Here is a 21,325-nt window from a genome sequence, read left to right as displayed (position 1 = left end):
TCTAAATTTCAGGTTTTGAAGTATCTTTTCATCAACATATATTCTCATAAATACAATACATATTCATTGGCTTTTGAGAGTAAAAAAAAGCAAGTTTAAATATTTTCTAATCTTTTCTTGCTCATTTTATTAGGATGAAAACTAAGGTTACTCATGATGATTTTCACTGAATGTTTATATTTTTCCAAAGCATTTTTCCTGAATAATGACTTAATTTGCTGAATATATTTCTAGAAATCACTTGTGTAAACCATTTTATATGAATAGTTTAGCTGAAAAAATCCAATTAAAAGAAAATTTCCCAATATCAAAAGAAATAGCTGTCATGACAACATCTATTATTTCTGTCATTCATTTACAATAATAATAAAAAGTAACACTTCAAATTCTTGCTACACAGATTTGACACTTGAAATATTGTTCATAAGACTTCGACATTTTTTGACATGTCATATGAAAGAATATTATTGAACTTATAGCAAAGAGAAACTCCAAAAAAGCTGAGTATGTTCAGCCATCGGGTGAAAATACTCACTGAAATTGCCTGAATTTAGCCATGAATCTTCACTTTGCGTACAGAGTATTACTCACTGCATTGGAAACAGTGTAATACTTCCTCAGCTTCCAGCTTAGGTTATAAATATATGTAAGTTTCTTTCTGACATTTTTAACATTAAGAAATATCTTCCAAAAAAAAGAAATATCTTCCAGATGTTAACTTAAAATATTCCCTAAAAATAATCATCACTTAATGGGCCCTAAAAAATAAAATCTTAAGTGATAAATATTTGCTTACACTTTTGTTGATGAATTACTGGAAAATGAAATCTTCGAATAGTTAAAATCTAAGAGGATTCTCTTCTCAATGCAAGCAGATGCATAATAAATTATCTTACAGAAGTTGAGTTACCTACTGGTGGCCTCAGCCTCTATTATAATGAAATAGCTCGTTACATTACTATATACTTGCCTACATATGAGCATATCTGCGCTAACAAAAAAATGTATGGGTAATACATAAAGACAGCTGCATTGATTGAGTGGAATTCTTTTACAATGTATACATAATTCAAATCGCAAGATATACATTTTAAATATTTTACAATTTTGCATGACAATTATATCTCAATAAAGTTGAAATATTTTCTAAGACAGTTGTATTGTTTTAAATAAAGTTGTAGGAACAATTCTTTCGAAAGCAAATATGATTTGGTATACCAAGAAACAGTTGTGTCAGTCTGCTGTCATGTAAGACCTTGGATTAATATTCATTTTCTTTGATAAGCTTCAGAAACAAATGACATTTCATCAATAATTTCTTTAATTAACTCTCAGACATTTTGTCTAGCTATTCAGATGGATTCTGCAGTGCTATCCTGTAAACCAACTGAAAAGAAGAACAATTGATTAAAACTCAGGGAAACAGGAATCTTTAAGACAAAAGAACTCACAGACCAAGAAGTCAAAAAGTCCTAAAATATTCCAGATTATTTTAGTACAAGTTCAAATGGAGTGTCAATTAAGCAAAATGAAGACATTCTGGAGATGTGCTTTAACAACATTGTGCCCATAGTCAATGATATGATATTGTACACTTGAAAATTTATTAAAAGGATCAACCTTATACCACAATAAAATGAAATTTAAAAAAAAAAATTACTGGGGTTTAGGAATGAGTGCTTTTTGTGCTTATCTCCAGCATTGCTTACAGTCAAACAGCTTCAAAAACAGTCACTTCACCTCTTTTATTTTTCACTTTCTTGCTTTTTTGCTTATTCCTTGTAACTCTTACCACACAGTTTAAACTCTTCTCCTGAAATTTAACAAAAACTTGGCCTGTGTGTGTGTGTGTGTGTGTTTCTCATCCTTTTCCATGGCCTTTTTTGAGCTTCCTCTGTACAGTCCAACTGTGGTTCCTGACTGTCCATTTAAGCTTTCCTCTGACCATCTACTACTGTTTCTTCTCCTGTCTTCTTTATTGGGCCCTTTTTCTTTTCTTTGTTTGTTTTTAATTTTTTATTATTATTTTTAAATTTTATATATTTTTACATCATTTTTCATTTTTGCACAATGTATGCATTTTCATCTTGGTTATACTCCCCATACAATTCCCACTTCCCCCTTTGTTTTGATCCTACTCCCTCTTCCCCCTCCCTATAGTGTGTCTCTGGTTTATAGTTGCTTGTTGATTTTGATTTTTACTTTATTATAATTAGTATTTTTCCTGGATCAAGAAGTATATATGTGGTACATATACACAATGGATTATTACTTAGCAATCAAAACAGATAAACTCATGCAATTTGCAGCAACATGGATGAAGCTGGAAGGGATCATGCTCAGCGAAATAAGCCAGAAAGAAAAAGAAAAATACCAGATGGTCTCACTCATAGCAGGAATTTAGAAAACCTAAATAAGGGACCTGGGTCCTTTTGCTTAATCCACATTCTTCAATAAAGTATTTTCATCTCTATTCCCATATTTTCACTTGTATTATTTTTTCTTCTCTCTCATCTGTATCTCATTAAACTTTAAGTCTTTCAAAATTATTTCTCTGTGGCCCATTGCAGTACTTCTCCATCCTCATTTCTAGTTAGGTATTTGCCCAGTGTACTTTGAGAACATAAGAAAATCTCAAAGGCCATATTCACAAAGTCAAATTCAGATTAACAGTTAAAATGACTTCTATTATATATAGTCTCTATTTCAGCTAATGAAATAGCTCACAATTTTTCCCAATAGGCCACATGTTAAACATAATGCTATTTATCATCTTCTAATAAAACAGTTAATTTACTTACAAGATCTAGACTAGAAGGTATTTTAATTTTTCTTTGATCACAAATGTATCTCAAGTGCCTAGATCAGTGCTGAATGAATGTATCTTCCACCTTTTTAAGTAGTTTCATATACTAAACACTATATCCATATGTGTATATCTAATTTCCCTTCTCATTTTTTTTATCTCTATTAGGAAAATATCACTGTCTAATTCATCTTTGTTGATCATATCTCTGTCCATAATGCTCAGCCTCTTGCATTGCACATAAGAGGTAAGTGTTAAAACCATTTTTTTTCAAAGAATACCAATTTAAAAAGTTTAAATGGTGCAAATTAATTTTAGTCTATAAGTGTTTCACTGATAACATGACTTTCCAGAGTTTAAAAATACTGGTTTCCCCCACTATACAAAAGTAGAATGGACCTATTTCGTATGATTTGTTAGATTACTTGTTGAGTCTGGAAGTGCTATTACCATTAATTTACATGGGAAAATTTTTGAGCATTCTAAAATCCAAAAATTAACCTTGAAAATCATATCAAATAAGAACATTCTACTTTTGGATAATTGAGGAAATCCATAACTAAAACCAGGGTCCCAAAAATCACTAGGAGGCAAGCAGAACCTCTTATCTACCTCTCAGTAGAGCCAGGTAGTTGTTCATCTCTGATTCCCTGCACATTTGCTTCCCATTCCCCACTTCTCAAACTCAAATCCCATCTTTTCTCACTGCTTCTTTATATTTAATAGCAAGAGATGGCTACCCACACTCTGTAGATTAACTCCCCCTCAAAGAACACGGTCCATTTCCACTTCAGGGGCTTTGGTCTAGCTAACATGAGCCATAAAAGGTCTTAACCTGTAAAATTTATTCAAGACTTTTTATGACCATATAAACGGTTATGTTATAGTCCAAATCTCCTACTTCAGGAAACCTGCCTAGTTCAGCAGATACTACCAGTGGAGCAAACCAACTCACTAAAGCAAGTAATAACAGGAATTCTGACTAGGTTGAAGAATTCATTCTGACTAATTAAATTATTCCTTTATCCCATTTATCATTCATATGCCTTAAATAGCTATGTCAATTTACTTTGTCATCCAATAAGATTTATAGCCTTATGTGTTTATAGCAGAAGTGAAAAGTCAAGGCTAAAAGAAAGATTAAGACCAACAGGTAACAAGCACATTTGCCTAATTTTCAACTACAGCAGTGCAAAATATTTAGGCAAGATATATCGAATTATCATTTTTAAAAAATAAATATTCTGTGGACTAAATATTCACTCTTCCTCCCTGTTAGATGTTTATTTTCTTCCATTACCTCTGGCTGTCAAAAAGATACCAAATCCCAACCTTCTATGTAAGCCCTGGGAGAAAATATTATTTAACAAAAATTGCAATAAAATTCAAAGACAGAGATTTCATGTCTTATATATTTATTTTACTTTTCTTATAAATGGAAAATGATGTTTAAGACCTAGAGATAACAATAGAGAAAGCTTAAGATTAATGTCACTGCTCATGTAGAGTCTGAACTACCTCATAGCCTTCTTTCTCCACTTCAATTCACTCTGAGGCAGTTTTAAAACAGAATTGTAAATTCTTTGACACTCCATTGATAAGTGGAATCCCTGTTTCCTCTGCTTCAATCTGGACAAGGTTGCGTCTGCTTTGACCAATATATTATGCTATGTGACTACCAAAGCTAGGTCATAAAAAAAAAAAAATCTATGTAATTTCCACCTTCTTTCTGAAACACTTGCTCTTGGTGCCCTGAGCAACTGTGTAACAAGTTGAAACTATTGTAAGACTTCTGTGATGGAGTGGAGTCATGTAGATTACCTAATCAACATTCCTGGCTAAACCCATTCTTCTGTCATCCCAACATAGTAAGTGTCAGATATGTGAGTGAAAAATCTGAAAGGGAATCCTCAAGCCTTTAGCCCTTTGACTCACTCCCTGTCACTGAATCAATCTAAGAGGATAGCAAAAATGGTTGTAGCTTTATACTCCTAAGTTTTGTGATAGTAGTTTGTTATGCAGGAATAGATAACTGGAACACATCCCAAGACAGTATCTGTTTCTTTTGACTTCTGAAAAACCTCTCCACTAACAAAAAGCATGTATAGCAAGTTATTTTTAAAGGATCTGATAAATGTCACAGCAAGGTATAATAGGTAATAACTTAGTAGCAGACTGTGTGCTTCCAAGTTCCTCATTATAAAATCAGGATTATGTGCTTTGTAATCTCCCGAGTCCCTTTCACTTTTGGCCTTTATAGCACTCACAAGCAATACCTTAGCTTAAAACAATGAAGTACCAATGATGGTACTTGTGGGGATATAATTTAATTTTCAAATATTTAGCTTAGAGTCTCTCAAATATGTCAACAGATTGTCATATTCATTAGTTTTCTCCAAGATTAATGCTAGTCTAGAAATTATGTCAATTCAATGTTTCTTAAGGAGGCGCTAGACATTTACATCTCTTATTTAATTATTCTTAAATAAGGTGTGTGATTTCTATGGATGGAAGATCTAGATATTTTCCATTTTCATAATAATGCAGAAAAAGGGTATCTAAGGATGAAACAAACATCAATCACTAGGCAGAATATGAGAGAAATATTACCTGCTCTGTAAGCAAATAAACATGTGGGAAATTTCCTATGGAACAGATTTGCCCAAGAAGTATCTTGCCCCAATGCATTACTTTTTGTTCATCACTAGCAATTGCAGTATATCACTGATTTTTTTTCTTTCTTGATCAAGTTATTCTTATCCCTATTCATTTTTCATTTAGTGAAGTATTAGTTAGATAGTTGAAAATTTTCTTTCTAGATAATTAATCTCACAGTCCTAGTGGTAGACCAGTAGCCTTTCATACATTTAGGTCATTAGATTCTAAATGGAAAGACTGTGGAGGTTAACCAAGTTATATTAGCTACAAAAGCTTAAATCTGTGCTTTTCTGAAAATCCTAAGGTAACCCTCACATCATGGATCGGATGTGTTATTCCTCTGGAAGTGGAGAATGACTTTAAAATAACTATGAAATTATTTTTAACTGAGAACATATTGAAACTTATCATTATCCAACTCTGGTGTTTTGACTAAAATGTAAAACACTTTTACTGAAGCACTGAAGCTCTCATTAAGTAGCCCTAGCTTAGTCAAAGCGCAATTGTTGACCTTCTGTGCTTAAGGCATGTGCTGTTCCACACAGATAGAGGCTTTGCTAACACACTCCCCTTGATGATGCATAATGGGACTTACATGTGCATATCAGGAGGAGAATAGACCTTAATTTGGAATATTAAGTAGCACAGGCACATGAAAAGCCTTCATTAAAATATTAAAAGTGTACTAAACCCATAAGAGCTAAGAGATGTGTTCCTATGGGAGGAAAATTCCAACCGCAACCTCTCTCCTTATCTCAATTTCTGACATTTGTTAATAAGAAAGAACATTAACTTAGAAACTCACTTTTATCCAGTGGCTGCTAAAGTACTACTACACTACCAAAGGATTAGTTCATACTTTGCCTGTTCCAGAACACAACGGAAGGGTACAAGCAGCAGTTGTATCCCTGAAACTACCAAGCTAAACAAATTTAAGGCTGATTTTACCATCTTGAGTTAAATGGGGGGGGGGATCTTCTTGCAATAACCCCTTTCACCAAGACCTTGATAGCTCCCTCAGAGTTTTGTATTATAAGTATGCCAATGGATAGTTTAAAATTCATGTATTCAAGCAACATTTAGAAAGCACCTCCCATGTGAAAATACTTGGGGGTTTGAGCCTCCAACTTTGACTTTTCAAAATTTGACACAACTATCTAGAAATTAATTCCTATATATGAGTCAATAAATAAATTTAGTAATTTCTATATATAAGGAAATGTACTTGAGATGACTTCTTAAAACCTAACATTAAAACATATGCTGCCTGCACTGTTTACAATAGCTAAGCTTTGGAAACAGCCCAAATGCCCAAAAATAGATGACTGGATCAAGAAGATGTGGTACATATACACCATGGAATATTACTCAGCATTCAAAAAAGATAAACACATGCAATTTGCAGCAACATGGATGGCGCTGGAAGGGGTCATGCTCAGCGAAATAAGCCAAAAAGAAAAAGAAAAATACCGGATGGTCTCACTCATAGCAGGAATCTAGAAAACTTAAATAAGGGACCAGGAAAATGAATAACTATAAGAAAGTGAAAATCAAAATCAACAAAAAACTATGAACCAGAGACACTTTTTGGGGGCGGGGGTGGGAGGGGAGGGATTGGGGTCAGAATGGGGGGGATGCAATTGTATGGGGAATATAAAAATAAATTTATTATTTAAAAAAAAAATAAAAAAAATAAATTAATTGGGCCTCCCCGGTGGCGCAGCGGTTGAGCGCTGGGTTGCGAAGCTGCGCGCGGCCTCTGCGACGCCGGTTCGATCCCCGGCTGCTCCCCGGCCACCTGAGGAGGGTCCCACATGGCGCGCAGACCTCTCCTGCCGCCCGCTGCTCCCCTCAGCAGTGTACTTCGGTCCTTCTGCCTGCTCTGCTCCCCGCTCTGGCTCTGGTGAATTCTCTCGCCCTCCCGCGCTTCTGACTGTACCCAGTGCATGTATAAACAAAACAAACAAACAAACCAGCAAACAAATAAAATAAAGCATGCCTCTATAAAAAATAAAAAATAAAAAAAAAAAATAATAAATAAATTAATTAATTTAAAAACTGTGAAAAAAAAATAAAAAAAAATAAAGCATATGCTGCCTAAGAAGGTAGATTTTTTTTTCACTCTTACAATTTCGTGACTTGAAGAAATTATGATTTTCTAACTAATGGGTATGGGGGGGGAACCAGTCATATATTAATACATACCTAATCTTTATATATTATTATTATTTTTAATATTTAAAAGTCATATTACAACTTGAGATCTGCTATAGTACTTTTTATGTGCTTATTCCTTAATAAGCTATCAAAGGTTGTTAAATATATAAATATATATAATTACTGAATGCTTTACTCTTCCTGGGAATAACGCAAGGATAAAATGGTGTGGAACAGTAAGAATTATTCCAACGACAGCTAGACTAGGAAGAAATTTGAGGATCTACAGAAATAAAAAGAAAGGGCATAGCATTTGGTAACAAAGTAATGTATGATGATCACAGTAGTAGCATGCTAAGATTACTGTAACAAAATACCACTGAGCGAATGAGTTAAATAATAGGATTTTCTCACAGTCGCAAAGGCTAGAATTCCAACATCAAGGTATCCAGGGTTGGTTTCATTCTGAAGTTTCTCCCCTGGGCTCACAGATGACTGTCTTCTCATTGTGTCATCAAATCACATTTCCTCTGTGCACACACATGTTTCTGGCATCTTGCCATGTCTTCAAATTTCTTCTACCTATAAGGATGCTAGTTAGATTGGATTAGGCCTAACCAAAAAGTCCTCATTTTAACTTAACCATTCCTTAAAAGACCTCATATGTAAATACAATAATATTCTGAGATATTGAATGCTAGTACTTTAACATCTGAATTTGAAGGGAGCCACAATTCAGTCTATAAAAATTAATTTCTCATCTTCAAGAACTCAGGGACCTACAAAGGTAAAATAAGGATTTTGAAAAAACTGAGATTCATTTTTTTGGGGGGAATAGATTACAGGAAGTCTTTGAGGTCCTTGGTTATCCAGAAAATGAGCTAAATTCGCAAAAGTACAATTGTATGAATAAAAGTAAAACTTAAATTAAATGCATAATGATCAAATTAAAAGTAGATTATACAGTGTTATAGTATTATACCATACCATATATAGTATTATACTATACAGTATAGTATTATACTATACTGCTGAAAACACCTTCTTTCAAACCCTACTTGAAAGAAAAGAAAGGGCAAGGTATGAACTTCAGCAATAACCAATTGCTATCTATGGAATCTTTCTCTCAGAATAGAGAAATGGGAAGCTTCAGAGGAAAAACAATGCTCAATGCTAATTACTAGCATAAGGCCTACCAACTCCTCAAATCATTACTGTTTTCCTGATGAACCCTAATTCCCAATGCCTAGAATGATCATACATTTCAGTCTACCTAGTACTATCACAATTTATGTCTGTTATTCCTCAGTGTCAAGCCTAGTTAGCATCCTTCCAACTCTCAAAATTCTCCCTGTTTGGTAGATAAGATCAACCATACGTTGCCACAGTCCTTTCTCCCCTAACATGTTTATACACCCACACCAATTGCTAGTGTTTGAGATTCAAAATACCTAGCCTTCCATCTTTAGTAGACACTACTTCCTACATAAACTTGCACTCGTAACCTATTTTCCTCTTGGCCATAGTCAAGTTCATCCATCATTGATAATATAACATAGGTTCTGAAGAGAAAGGAGAAAAGCATATATCATATTTTTCTAATTTTCATTATTAATTTCAGCATCAGGGTATTACAGAAAAGGGTCTGGGGCCTCCCCAGTGGCACAGTGGTTGAGCGCTGGGTTGTGAAGCTGCCCGCAGCCTCTGCAGCGCTGGTTCTATCCCCGGCTGCTGGCAAGGGTCCCACAAGGCGCACAGACCTCCCCTGCCGCCCGCTGGTCCCCTCAGCAGTGTAATTCAGTTCTTCTGCCTGTTCTGCTCCCCACTCTGGCTCTCGTGAATTCTCTCACCCTCCCATGCTTCTGACTGTACCCAGTGCTTATATAAATAAATAAATCTTGGGCCTCCCCAGTGGCACAGCGGTTGAGCGCTGGGCTGTGAAACTGCCCTCAGCCTCTGCAGTGCTGGTTCGATCCCTGGCCACCGCGCGAGGGTCCCACATGGCACGCAGACCTCTCCTGCTACACCCACTGCTCCCCTCAGCAGTGTATTCGGTCCTTCTGCCTGTTCTGCTTTCGTGCTCTGGCTCTGGTGAATTCTCTCACCCTTCCACGCTTCTGACTGTACCCAGTGCTTGTATGAATAAATAAATCTTTAAAAAAATAAAATACAATAAATCTTTTTAAAAAAGAAAAAGAAAAGAAAAGGGTCTGGGGCACAGATATCACAATTCTAGCTTCCACTTTGTCAACTATTAATTCTGAGACTTTGTAGCCATCATTAAAAGTATTTCAGTCTCACGTTACTCATTTATATCAAGGAAATAAAGTGAACAGGAGAGCCTATTTCAATGTGCAAAGGAATCAAAGAAAATACTGGCTAAGAATGACAATTATTCTCTTCAGAGAGAAAAAGCATAATAATTAAATTTAGAAGTTTACTAAAACAAAGTTTTCCTCATGACATTAATGATACTCTCTAAGAGTCACTTCACCTTACTTCTAGAACATCATCCTTTCACAATATTGCACCTGACCATTAAGATTCATATTAGGAACCTAGGGAAAAAATCAAAGGAGAAGAGCTGCATTAGGGATTTTGTTTGGCTGAATAGACTGCAGAGTGAAGAAAGCATGATTTGAGGAACCAAGACTATCAGAGCAGAGGAAAAGGTAAAATGAGCTAAAGACATAATACTGCATAAGCTTCCAAGTTATATTTGCAGTAGTATTTGAACATTTGAATTGTGTTCTTTTGGGTACTCTATGCATTTTATAGACTAGAAGGGAGGACAGGAAGTTAAGAAAAGAACAAAGGGACAGAAGATAAAAAAGAAGGGAAATTGGTGGGTGCAGTGTAGTAACACCTGAAGGGGCAGAACCTATACCTCTATAATGTAAACATTAAAAACCTATGTTACCGGGGCCTCCCCTGGTGGCGCAGCGGTTGAGTGCTGGGCTGCGAAGCTGCGCGCAGCCTCAGCAGCACCGGTTCGATCCCCGGCCGCCGGGCAAGGGTCCCACATGGTGTGCAGACCTCTCCTGCCGCCCGCTGCCCCCTTCAGCAGTGTACTTCGTCACTCTGCCTGTTCTGCTCTCCGCTCTGGCTCTGGTGAATTCTCTCACCCTCCTGCGCTTCTGACTGTACCCAGTGCTTGTATGAATAAATAAATAAATCTTTAAAAAAAAAAAAAAAAAGATATAATCATTCTTAAAAAAAAAAAAAAAAAAACCTATGTTACCTCACTAAAAATATAAATAAAAAGAAGAAAAATATTCTAACTCTAAAAATAATGAACATCAATGACTAGATATTTAGTTTTTGTTGTGCCCTATTTCTGACTTTTTGTTAAAAGAGGATAGAAAAGAGAATATAGGAAACATAAGAATTAGGATTAGAGACTATAATCTATCAAGATAGACCTGGGATTATGAGATGTTAACTTGATTTATAATTTTCATAGTTTTTTAACATGTGACTGTATATATTATATATTTGTGGGTTTTTGCCAAGACATACTGTTGCAAGAATATAATCCTCAGTCACTGAAAGAAAGTGCTTACCAACCTACATCTCAGCAAAATACTCCCACTTCATAGGACCCACGATTTGGTCACCTTTTTCCCTCTCCTAAAATCCCCAACATTTCTATATCCATAATGTAGTCCATAAATTTCATGTTAACTTGGGGATATATTTAGCTATAGTAAAATGTATGTACTTTGTTTTCCAAAAAGTAATGTCTATGCCTAGAAAGAATAAGATCAACATAGACTCATAGACGCCTGACATGAATCTCTGCAATCATTGCAAATCATTTGCAAGTGTTTCTTCAAGATTCACCAAATGATAATCACCCTGGAGTTTAAATGTGATATCTTGACTCTGTATGATCTTTAGACAAAAATTTACTTAAAAAACATTAAAACTCTCTTGTAGAGATTGAATTGTTTGCAATTTAATCTATCTAAAAAGAGCATTAAACAATGGTGATAGTTTTCTCTCAATCACAACTTTTAACTATGTCTAGTTGAGGAAATTATAAAATTTAATAATGTCAGGACACACACACACAAAAAAAGGTTGTGAAACAAATGAAAGAAAGCTTCAGTAGCCTAGAGCAGTAAACATCTATTTAGCTCACAAGTCCACAAATTGATGGGCTATACTGGGCTTGACCAGATAATTCTTCTAGTCTCAGATGAACTCACCTGAACATCTGAGGCTCTTCTGCATGCCTGCTTATGACTTATACCTCTGGATTAGTTCTGTGTTGGCTGGAGCAATTCAGCTCTGCTTCACACATCTCTCATCTCCCTCCAGCAGGCTAAACTCATGGCATAGGCAGAGGAGTGAAAGCAGAAATGTCACTGGACACATTTTCAAGCATTCTCATCCATTCCAACTGCTAACTTTCATTGACGAAATCAAATTACAAGGCTGAACTTATAATCAGTGGCAGAGAAATAAACTCCACTTTTTAATTAGAGTAACATTAAAATCACATGGCAAAAGAATTTGTATGTAGGGAGGGATGAAGAATTGAATCTATTCATATAATCGAATGTTTCCCTAGCACAGAGGGAGGCGCGACCTCTTTATTTCTAAGTAGTTGGACACCCCATGAAAGTAGTTAACTTCTGTATACACAAACTAATTTCTAACACAGCCCCTTAAGTGGATATATCATAAGTTAGATAACATCATGGGTTTTGGGAGGTGTCAATAGTCTCCCTAGAATGTATATACATTAATAGGTTCCAGTCATCTTCCTTCAGCTCACCTACCTATCCAACTTGAACTCTACTGTAACTGCTCAGATGTTTCTCAGGTTTCTCAAACTCAACTAAAAAGGAACTTTCCATTATTCTTCTTTACTACACCATTACTAATATATTTCTTTTCCTGTATTCCTTAGCGCTATTCTCTATGATAGATCCCACCAGGCAACAAGCCAGCTAAGCCAGAAAAGTAGTCAGCTCTTATTCCTACCTATCCTATCCCTACATTTTCAGATTTTTATCAAGTCCTATAACTTCTATCCACTTCTTTAGTATTTCTCTTCTCTGTCTTCTTTATTTCCATTGCCTCAGTCATGCTGTACCTACTAAGACTTGAGCTGCTGAAATTGCTTACTTTCCTTTCTCTTCTGTTCTGCCCCAGAATAATTTTTCTAAAAGAGAGATTATCATATCATAAGGATGCGCTATATTAATATCTACAGTGGTACCCCTCTACCAATAGCATACAAAATGTGAGTGCCTTCTGTCCACCACTCTGTTATCCTTAATTTATAATACTAATCTGGAATAATTTAGTCTTGCTTTAACAAGCCTGACGAATTCTACTCATACACCTCATTTGACTTAAATATGACATATATGTATACACACACACACACACACACACACTATCCTATGCTACATCACATCACATAAGACTAGCTAGTACAGTGTAATCACTAAAAGCAAAGACTTTGAAATGAGACTGAGTCAAGTTTGACTCCTGGATACATCTCTTACTAGGTATGTAAATTTGGAAACAGGAGTTAAACTCTTTAGCATAGTTCCTATTCTGAATAAAAATCTATTTATTTACGTAAAAATATAATTCCACTTCCTGGAATTTTTTGATGCAACATGGTGGGAGCAGTAATATGGACACTTAGTTTGGTATATAGGATTTAATAAATTCAGAATCCCTGAAGGCAATATTGTCAAGTTTTAGTTCAAAACATAGCTCCTGTCTGAAATCTCTCCTAAATGACATTGAGTTGCTCTCTCACTGCATCTGATATACCTCCACTATATTCGGTATATATCATTATCAATTGGGTATAGCTCATTGATGCACTCATTGGCTTACATCTCCTGTATCTACATTTTTTAGATGATTCTCACCTTAGATTCTTATTTTTAACACCATATTCTAACATGTAATAGATCTGATGTCTGAATGAGCTCAGAAACAGGTGGTAGGCAAAGTTTCTAGGTGAAAAGGAAACATTATTACATGTTTACCAGGATGTGTATCATATAGTGTCCTGATCCTAAAGAAAACAGATTGAAGAAAATAGACTAAGCTTGATTTTTTTTCAATTCTATTTTAAAAATTCCAGTAAGTATGTGACTCAATCCTTTTCAATCAGTAATTTTTTCTTAGAGCTCTCTCAAAACATATTAAAGAACTGGTTAGCCAGTCTAGCAGATCAACTGTCAGAGCCAGCTCTCTAGATGGTATTGAATTCGTCAATAATGACAGCATGGGAAGTGTTGTTGCTGTCCTTCATTTCTTACACCTGATGAACAAAAAAAAAAAATGAAAGAATGTCAACTCTACCCTGCTGTGGCCTGATTCTTTCAAATGCACAATTTACAATAGTGAGCCAAGTGCTAAAATAAGAATATTCTTGCCTTTAGGAGTCCTGACCAATCATTAAAATTTTTATTCTACCTTTAGAGATAACCCCTTTTGATCTCTCAATGACATTGTTAACAATGAGGAAACACACACAAAAGAAAATAAGATATTTAAAATAAATTTTAATGGACAGAGTACAGCATATTAAATATTTATTGACTTCTGTACACATTCATTTAAATGGTATACATTCAGATACCATTCAGTGCCTCTATGCAGGAGTGGTCAGATGCTGAGCAAAGCAGAAAGGTGATATTGTGACTTCAGAATTTCACCTTTTTGAAGGGTCTTTTTCTCTTGACCTTTGCTGTCAAATATTATTCAGTTATCATCTGAGAAAAATTAACAATGAACTACACAGTGAAATTCTGGAAAGCTGACCATCACCCTGAGTTTTGTCCATAACCACTGCCTTTTCCTGAATGAAGTTATCAGAAGCTGGCCAGTGGAGTGGAGGCTATCTTAAGTATTATGAACATTTAAGGTGATGTCAACATTCGTTGTGACAATCCAACCCAGTTAGAGAGTAAATTAAGAGATTCATAGAAATAAATAAGCAAGAAAAATAAGAGTGTATATTATAGGCAAGCAAAAACCATAACGTAAAACAATAAAGCAAGAAGTGGATGCAAATACAAGCAGTTAAAAAAAGAAAAAAACAGCATAATAACTGGAAAAATAGGCAATGGACCCTAGCCTCTGATGAGACAACTAAGTTTCTGAAGACACACAAAGAACTCATTCAAGCCTGGATATTTGGTTGCTGAAGCAACTTCCTACACTTTCATTCTGTAAACCTACGTTGAAGATCCAAACATGTTTGTTTCTTGCCACTTGGATGTACCTTAATGAAGTAGTGAGAAAGCACAAAGAAGATGTGTGTGTTTGAGGTAGGAAGAATTTACAAGTCTGTTTTTCCCTGGAACATAACCAGGACCAAAGCTCTGAGCTCTTCATTTTCAGGATCACATTCACCTTTTCCACTTCTTTTATTTTATTGCCAATACACTGTTAACTCTGATTTTTCTCCACCATGGAGTCAATATCCCGAACTAGTAATTAACCTACACCCCAAAATTGAGTTATTAAAACAATACCATTCTCTCTTGGGTATGCCAAAGAGTGTCCTCTTAGTTCATCAGTGTGAATCAAAATAGGTATTTTCAACCACTAGTCATAAACAAGAAATGTTCAAATTGAAACACAAATGAAATAAGGTGTTCTCTAACATTTTTTACCAGTCAGTGGGTTCTCTTCTGTAACTCTCAGATTCCAACCAGTTAAAATTTCCTGCCTTGAAATCCTTCCATTACAGTATTTATGTCTAATTTTTGCTGACTTCCTATTATATTTTAAGTTGCATTTCCATTATCTTATGTGCTACTTCTATTATTTTTTGTTTGAGGGTTCTACTGAAATTAGTATATGGTGGGCTAGTTGTGTAAACAGTTGGACTGGCCAATATCTGGCTGATTCTGATGGGCCACATTTTACTCTCTCCTTATGTTGAGTGATTTAAGTGTCTGTTATCTCCATATTCATTGTTCTGTTTCTTTAAAAATAACCCCTGCAGGGGCCTCCGTGGTGGTGCAAGGGGTTAAACACACACTAAGAAGTATTCCCCAGCCTCTGCAGCAGGAGTTCGATCTCCGGCCAGGGAGTGGCACACATGGAGCAGCAGACCTCTCCTGTCTCACCTGCTGCTCCCCTCAGCAGTGTACTTCAGTCAATCTGCCTGTTCTGTTCCCTACTCTGTCTCTGGTGAATCCTCTCACCCCCGGCATCTCTGGCCTATACCCCAGCTCTTGTATGCATAAATAAATCTTTAAAATTAAAAAAAATAATAACACCTGCAGGATTTCTTTCACATGTGGCTTGGTGTCGATAGATTCTTTTAGCTTTTGTTTTCAATGAAACTTCTTACTCTTTCTTATATGTGATTGTTAATTCTGCCAGGTGCAGGATTCCAGGCTGGAAGCTTTTTTTTTCTAGTATTTTAGACAGCTCTTTCCAGTCCCTTAGCGCTTATGATATTTGTGCTAAAAAATTACTGACATTCTGTTTGGTGCGCTTATAGGTTACACCTTTTTTTTTTTAAAGATTTATTTAGTTATGCATACAAGAGCTGGGGTACAGGTCAGAGGTATGGGGGGGTGAGAGGATTCACCAGAGACAGAGTGGGAAACAGAACAGGCAGACTGACTGAAACACACTGCTGAGGGGAGCAGTGGGCAAGTCAGGAGAGATCTGCTGTGCCATGTGGGTTGCTCCCTGGCCAGCCTGGGATTGAACTCGTGCTGCAGAGGCTGCGGATTGCTTCATGGTGCTGTGCTTAATCCCTTGCACCCCCAGGGAGGCTCGGTTATACCTTTTTCTCTTGATACTTTTTAATATTCTATCCTTGCCACTGGTTCTCCATAGCATTAATATCATATGTTTCGTGTCTGTTTGTCTGGCATTCTTTTGTTTGGAACTCTCTGGGCCTAGATCACAACTTATAGCTCATTTCCCAGATTGAGATATTTTTCAGTGGTCATTTCTTTAAATAAGTTTTCTATGTTTTTCTCTTTCTTTTCTCCTCTGGAGCCCACATGACATGGGTATTATTTCTCTTTAAGTTGTCCCAGAGGGCTCTCACACTGCTTTAATTTTTAATTCTTTTTTTCTCTACATTATTCTATTATTTTGTTCTGCAACATTGTTTCCAAGCTCATTAATTCTCACCATTGCTTCTCTCTGTCTGCTACTGAGGCCCTTGGCTATATTTTTTAAACCAGTTATGGTGTTTCTTAGCACCATTATATGTAACTGCAGCTGTCTCACGTCTTCCTTATCTTTGTTCTGTTGTTTCATATCTTGCATTTTTTTTTTTTTGAGTTCCATCAGCAGAGCCAAACCTGTTGCCCTAAATTCTCCTTCGGCCATGTTCTGCAATGCTGCTACACCAAGGGTCATTTCATGGTTTTCTTGCTCTGGCAATTGTAATGTATTTTCCTTCTTATTTTCAATTTTCTATAGATTTTAATAGGAACAGATTTTCAAGAGGGTCTGCACGTATTAAATGGAGTAATCCAGGGTCTGGTATCAGCAAGGGGTATCAGGTATAAAAGAGCACCAGGGCATTGGGCACGAAAGGATCAACTCCAGTGTACTCAGGAATATTAATTCCCATTATGCCATAGGTGCCCGAGTTGTGTGGTGAAGATCCACAATGATCTCCTCCTTCAGGCCAGCTCCTTGATCTTAGTGGCTCTTGTGGCCAGGTGTCCACTTTTACTTCAGGATATTTTTAAGCACCAGATGCCATGCTGGGAGCTACTGCTGTTGATATAGGATCCCAAACCAACACTGTTCTCATTTCCTCCCCAGCACAAAGTCTTATCCTGGGGTGTCCACTCGTTGGTAAGTACTCAAGTTTCAGTTTGTTCAAGCATTACTTTGTGGGAAATGACAGGTGTTTTGGATATCTCATCTTGTGCTTCAAATTGTACCTTCTTCTAATGGGCAGCCCAGGTCCTCTGACCCAAGTCAAACTAGAGCTATTCTGTGTTATGAGCATCAGACTCAAGCTAGTAGACCTCACTCTGTGCCCACACCTCAACAGCTCTCCAGCAATGCACCCTCTCTCCTGGGTTCCTTTATCTGGTACAGTGCCTTTATCTGGTATGGTGCTAAGACTCAGGAGCCCCAACGTTAGTGTATGCCCAAGTCAACTGCAAAGGTGGGTGCTGCATCACAGTCACTCCTCCCTCTTATGGGTTATACTGACCAGTAATCCCTCTAAACCAACTTTGCTTTTAAAGTTTCTCCTTCTCCTTTTCATCAGACCAGATTTTCCTATGCTGTGCTGCAGTCATCAGTTTCCCCCTCAGTGGTTTTTTCGCTTTGTTTTAGAGCAGTTTTGTCATGAGTATCTGGACAAGTCCTGTGCCTTAACTCTGCCACCACCTTGCCAGACTCTGCATGACTAAAATTGATCTCTGTGTGTAGATGATGCATATACTTAACCTGAGGCAGATTTGTCCCTCCCCAAAAGATAAGTAAAATTTATTTTTAAGCGATTCATTTAGCAGGGGATTATGCTAAGCAAAATATGTCAGAAGGGGAAACACAAATACTGGATGATTTCACTCACACATGGAATATAAAGAAACAAAGGAAATCAAACTCAAGAAATCTTATTGCAGAATTGAGGCTATCAGAATGAAAATGGGAGAGGGGTGGATGCAAAGGTGGCAGGGAAGCAACAGACTGTGGTGGGGGATTATGCGTGCATTGGTGGTAGGTATGGGATGATAACATACATTTGAAGAGGTGCGAACATATACCGCCTAAAACATATACAGTGTTGCAAACCAACATTACCACAATGAAAGTGTTTAATTAAAAAAAGTTCATGTAGCACTTTCATCAGACAATCTTGTGTTTGAGGGTAGGGGAGGTGGACAACAAACAAACAAAAACAGACTTCTATACTCTAAATAATGGACTCCAATTTCATTGTTGCCAAGGAGACTGACTGAAGCTTCTCTCTGTGCAAGTCATGCATTGGCTCATATTCATCACTATTGACAGCCTCATATGTGTCGCTGTCCAGCAAAAATCCTATCTGTTACTATTAATAAGCTACCCTTTGCCATATTGATTAGTTGCTTATCTGAGCTTTACAGACAACAACCTCCCTGCTTGTCTCAGAAGCTTCATATTAGTCAGAACGACACCTTCTAAGTCTTCGCTTTCATCTCCCTGATTTTAAGTATACACAGTTTTGACCTTAGGTATGTTCTTTGTACCCATCTTTTAGCACTCAAATCAAGACATTGTCCTGCACCTTGTCCCAGCACTACCTCTCAAACAACCAAACTTTGCTCCAGAGTACTGTCTAGAAGTTGGGTATCAATCTTCTACCTAAACTAAAAATCACAGAAATGTCCTGATTTAAAGTGAAATGTCTCTAAACAATATACACATAAGAAATCATATGAGAATATATTCAAATATCCTCTATTCTAAATGACTTAGCCCTATGATAAAAATTCATGTTAAAAATAACATTAGCTAAGTGGATCTTTATAAAACTGTTAATTCTGGCTTGGTATATGGGCATTACAGCACATGAATTACATATTAGGAGAGAAGGGGCGGAGGCTTGTTTTCAACTTAGTCATGAACTGTGCTCAAAGATTCATATTTTACTGAAACATCTTAAAGAACTGGTGGGTTGAAACAGCCAAGGGTTTAATTTCATTGGCATTTACACTTAGACTATTCTTTATCCAAAAGAATGAAACATGCCACCTCAATTTGAGACTGTTGTTTCAAATTAGAAGATGAAGGGAGTCATGGGCAGGTGTTTTATTCTTTAACCTAACCTCATAAGCTCACATCTGTGTTCCAGGGAAATTGGCTTCAAAAGAAAATAAAAGTAATTTCTACAATAATTGCCATGAGATAATGGAAGTATGGAGCAGCTTGGGACACATGTACCCAAACTTACCACGAAGGTGAAAGAAAGCATTTCTCTGCCCCTCAACACAGAACAGAATGCCTAACTGGAGATTTCTTAGCATTAACAGTAGCTTCAATGTTGCCACAGCAGAGCAGCTTCAGGTCAGTAGAACACAGACATAACTCAGTTTCAGTGATTATCTTCAAGACACCATCACAATATTAGCAGCCTTGAAGTTTCCTTGAAGGATAGTGCAACATTACTTTAACAAAATCTATTATTTTATAAATGAGTCGCAAAAACCAGAGGTAGGAAGGAAAAGAAAAAGTCTTATCCCAGAGATTCTAAAGTAATTGGGGAAACTTTGAAAGCAGCTGCAGGTCCAATACGAAATTCAGGGGGGAAATACAGAAAAAGGCTATTTGCTGTTTTGAAGGATTTTTTCTGCATGGAAACAATCTGAAAAACAAGAGATGAATTAAGAAGTATAATCCAGAAGAGCCTCAGCAAAGCAAGGGTAGATAAATTTTGGGACAGAATATAGTGCAAGTCATACCCGGCTTAGTCTGCTGTTCACCTCCTGGCAAACAGTAGCAGGGACAAAGTACAATCTTTATCACTGAAATGAAGTGAAATTGGTTATACACATAGCCCAGTACCTAGAATAAGAGAGGGAATGGTTAATATTGAATCATTCTAAATCCTACTCCTTTGTAATATCTTCCCCATATTATTTTCCCTGTCTATTCTCCATCATTTGCCTTTGTTTGCAAATATCAAGAATGTTAATAAACATTCTTGCTGTAAAACAGACATGCTATATACACATGAAACAGAGAAAACTTTTTTAAAAATATACCACCCATAAAATTAGAAGGAAAAAGTTCTCATAGCACTGTCAGCACAAGTTACTGTTTCTCATTTAGAATGCCATTACAGCTCCTTTGCTAGAATGTTGACTTCTAGAAGTATTCACTGTTAGTAGTTCATCATAAAATTCCAGAATCATATCATAAAGATTGCATTGAATATGAGGTAATCAGGTTATTTTCATTCTCTGCATATATTTTCTCAAAATAAGACATAATATTCTTAAGAAAATGATTTCTAAAATATGATCAAAGCAAAAATAACCTAATCCCTATGGAAAAACAAAGGGACTAGCAAGTACCTTTCCAATTTACATAAACAAAAACAAATAGGTTAATTTTGTTTATTTTTTAATGTTTCTCAGCTAGGATCTCACTTATACAAATGGATTTTATTAAAAACCTGTTTTAAAAGGATGTTTCCTAAAGACAAAAGAATCTTATGGTATAACTGGCATGAGTAAGTTATATGAAATTGAATTATGTTGCCTAGCATTCCTCTAATTATATTTTTTTCATGAGCATCCATTTGCAATAATAATATTAAATAATAATTAATACCTTCAGGACAAGGACCTGAACTTTATGCAAATATAGATTAGAGAAGTCCAAATTATTTTTTAATGAGCTATATGTATTATATCTCCCTATCTAGAGTTCATCTGGACCATGGCATTAAATAAGCTTAGAGTTAATTAAGCATATTATAACTATTCCTGCTTCTGCCTTTATTAGTATGAATCTGCCAGCTCAGAGGCACTCAGCAAACATGGAAATACTTTATCAACACCCCTCTCCAAAACACCTTGAAATATTTCAATCCTGCCTATACTCTTGGGATAATTCTACAAGCTCAAACCTATTGGACCTCTTTCTAAATCCATTACCTTTCTATTTATATAAATATGAATCGCAGAAACAGAGGATACATTTTTGTAGATATTGATTTATATTAATAAGAGCTAT

General features: G+C 36.1%; 2 long non-coding RNA genes across 4 annotated transcripts in view; both read right to left on the bottom strand.

Moving 5' to 3' along the window:
* The window catches only part of LOC119238980 (uncharacterized), a 511,870-nt gene that overhangs the window by 347,160 nt on the left and 143,385 nt on the right, over positions 1-21,325 (bottom strand). The gene's annotated exons all lie outside the window — the stretch shown is intronic.
* LOC129144910 (uncharacterized) lies at positions 1,282-19,556 on the bottom strand. The gene is made up of 4 exons (XR_008549722.1): positions 19,539-19,556; positions 11,833-11,948; positions 8,036-8,203; positions 1,282-1,387 (listed from the first exon to the last, which is right to left on the bottom strand). It is a non-coding gene; the product is annotated as an uncharacterized LOC129144910 (long non-coding RNA).

The sequence above is a fragment of the Talpa occidentalis genome, unplaced genomic scaffold (genome assembly GCF_014898055.3).
Source record: "Talpa occidentalis isolate TD23 unplaced genomic scaffold, MPIMG_talOcc4v2.1 talOcc4.11, whole genome shotgun sequence".
Classification (NCBI taxonomy): domain Eukaryota; kingdom Metazoa; phylum Chordata; class Mammalia; order Eulipotyphla; family Talpidae; genus Talpa; species Talpa occidentalis.
Note: the sequence above shows the minus strand (reverse complement) of the source record. Positions and strands in the feature narration are given on the sequence as shown.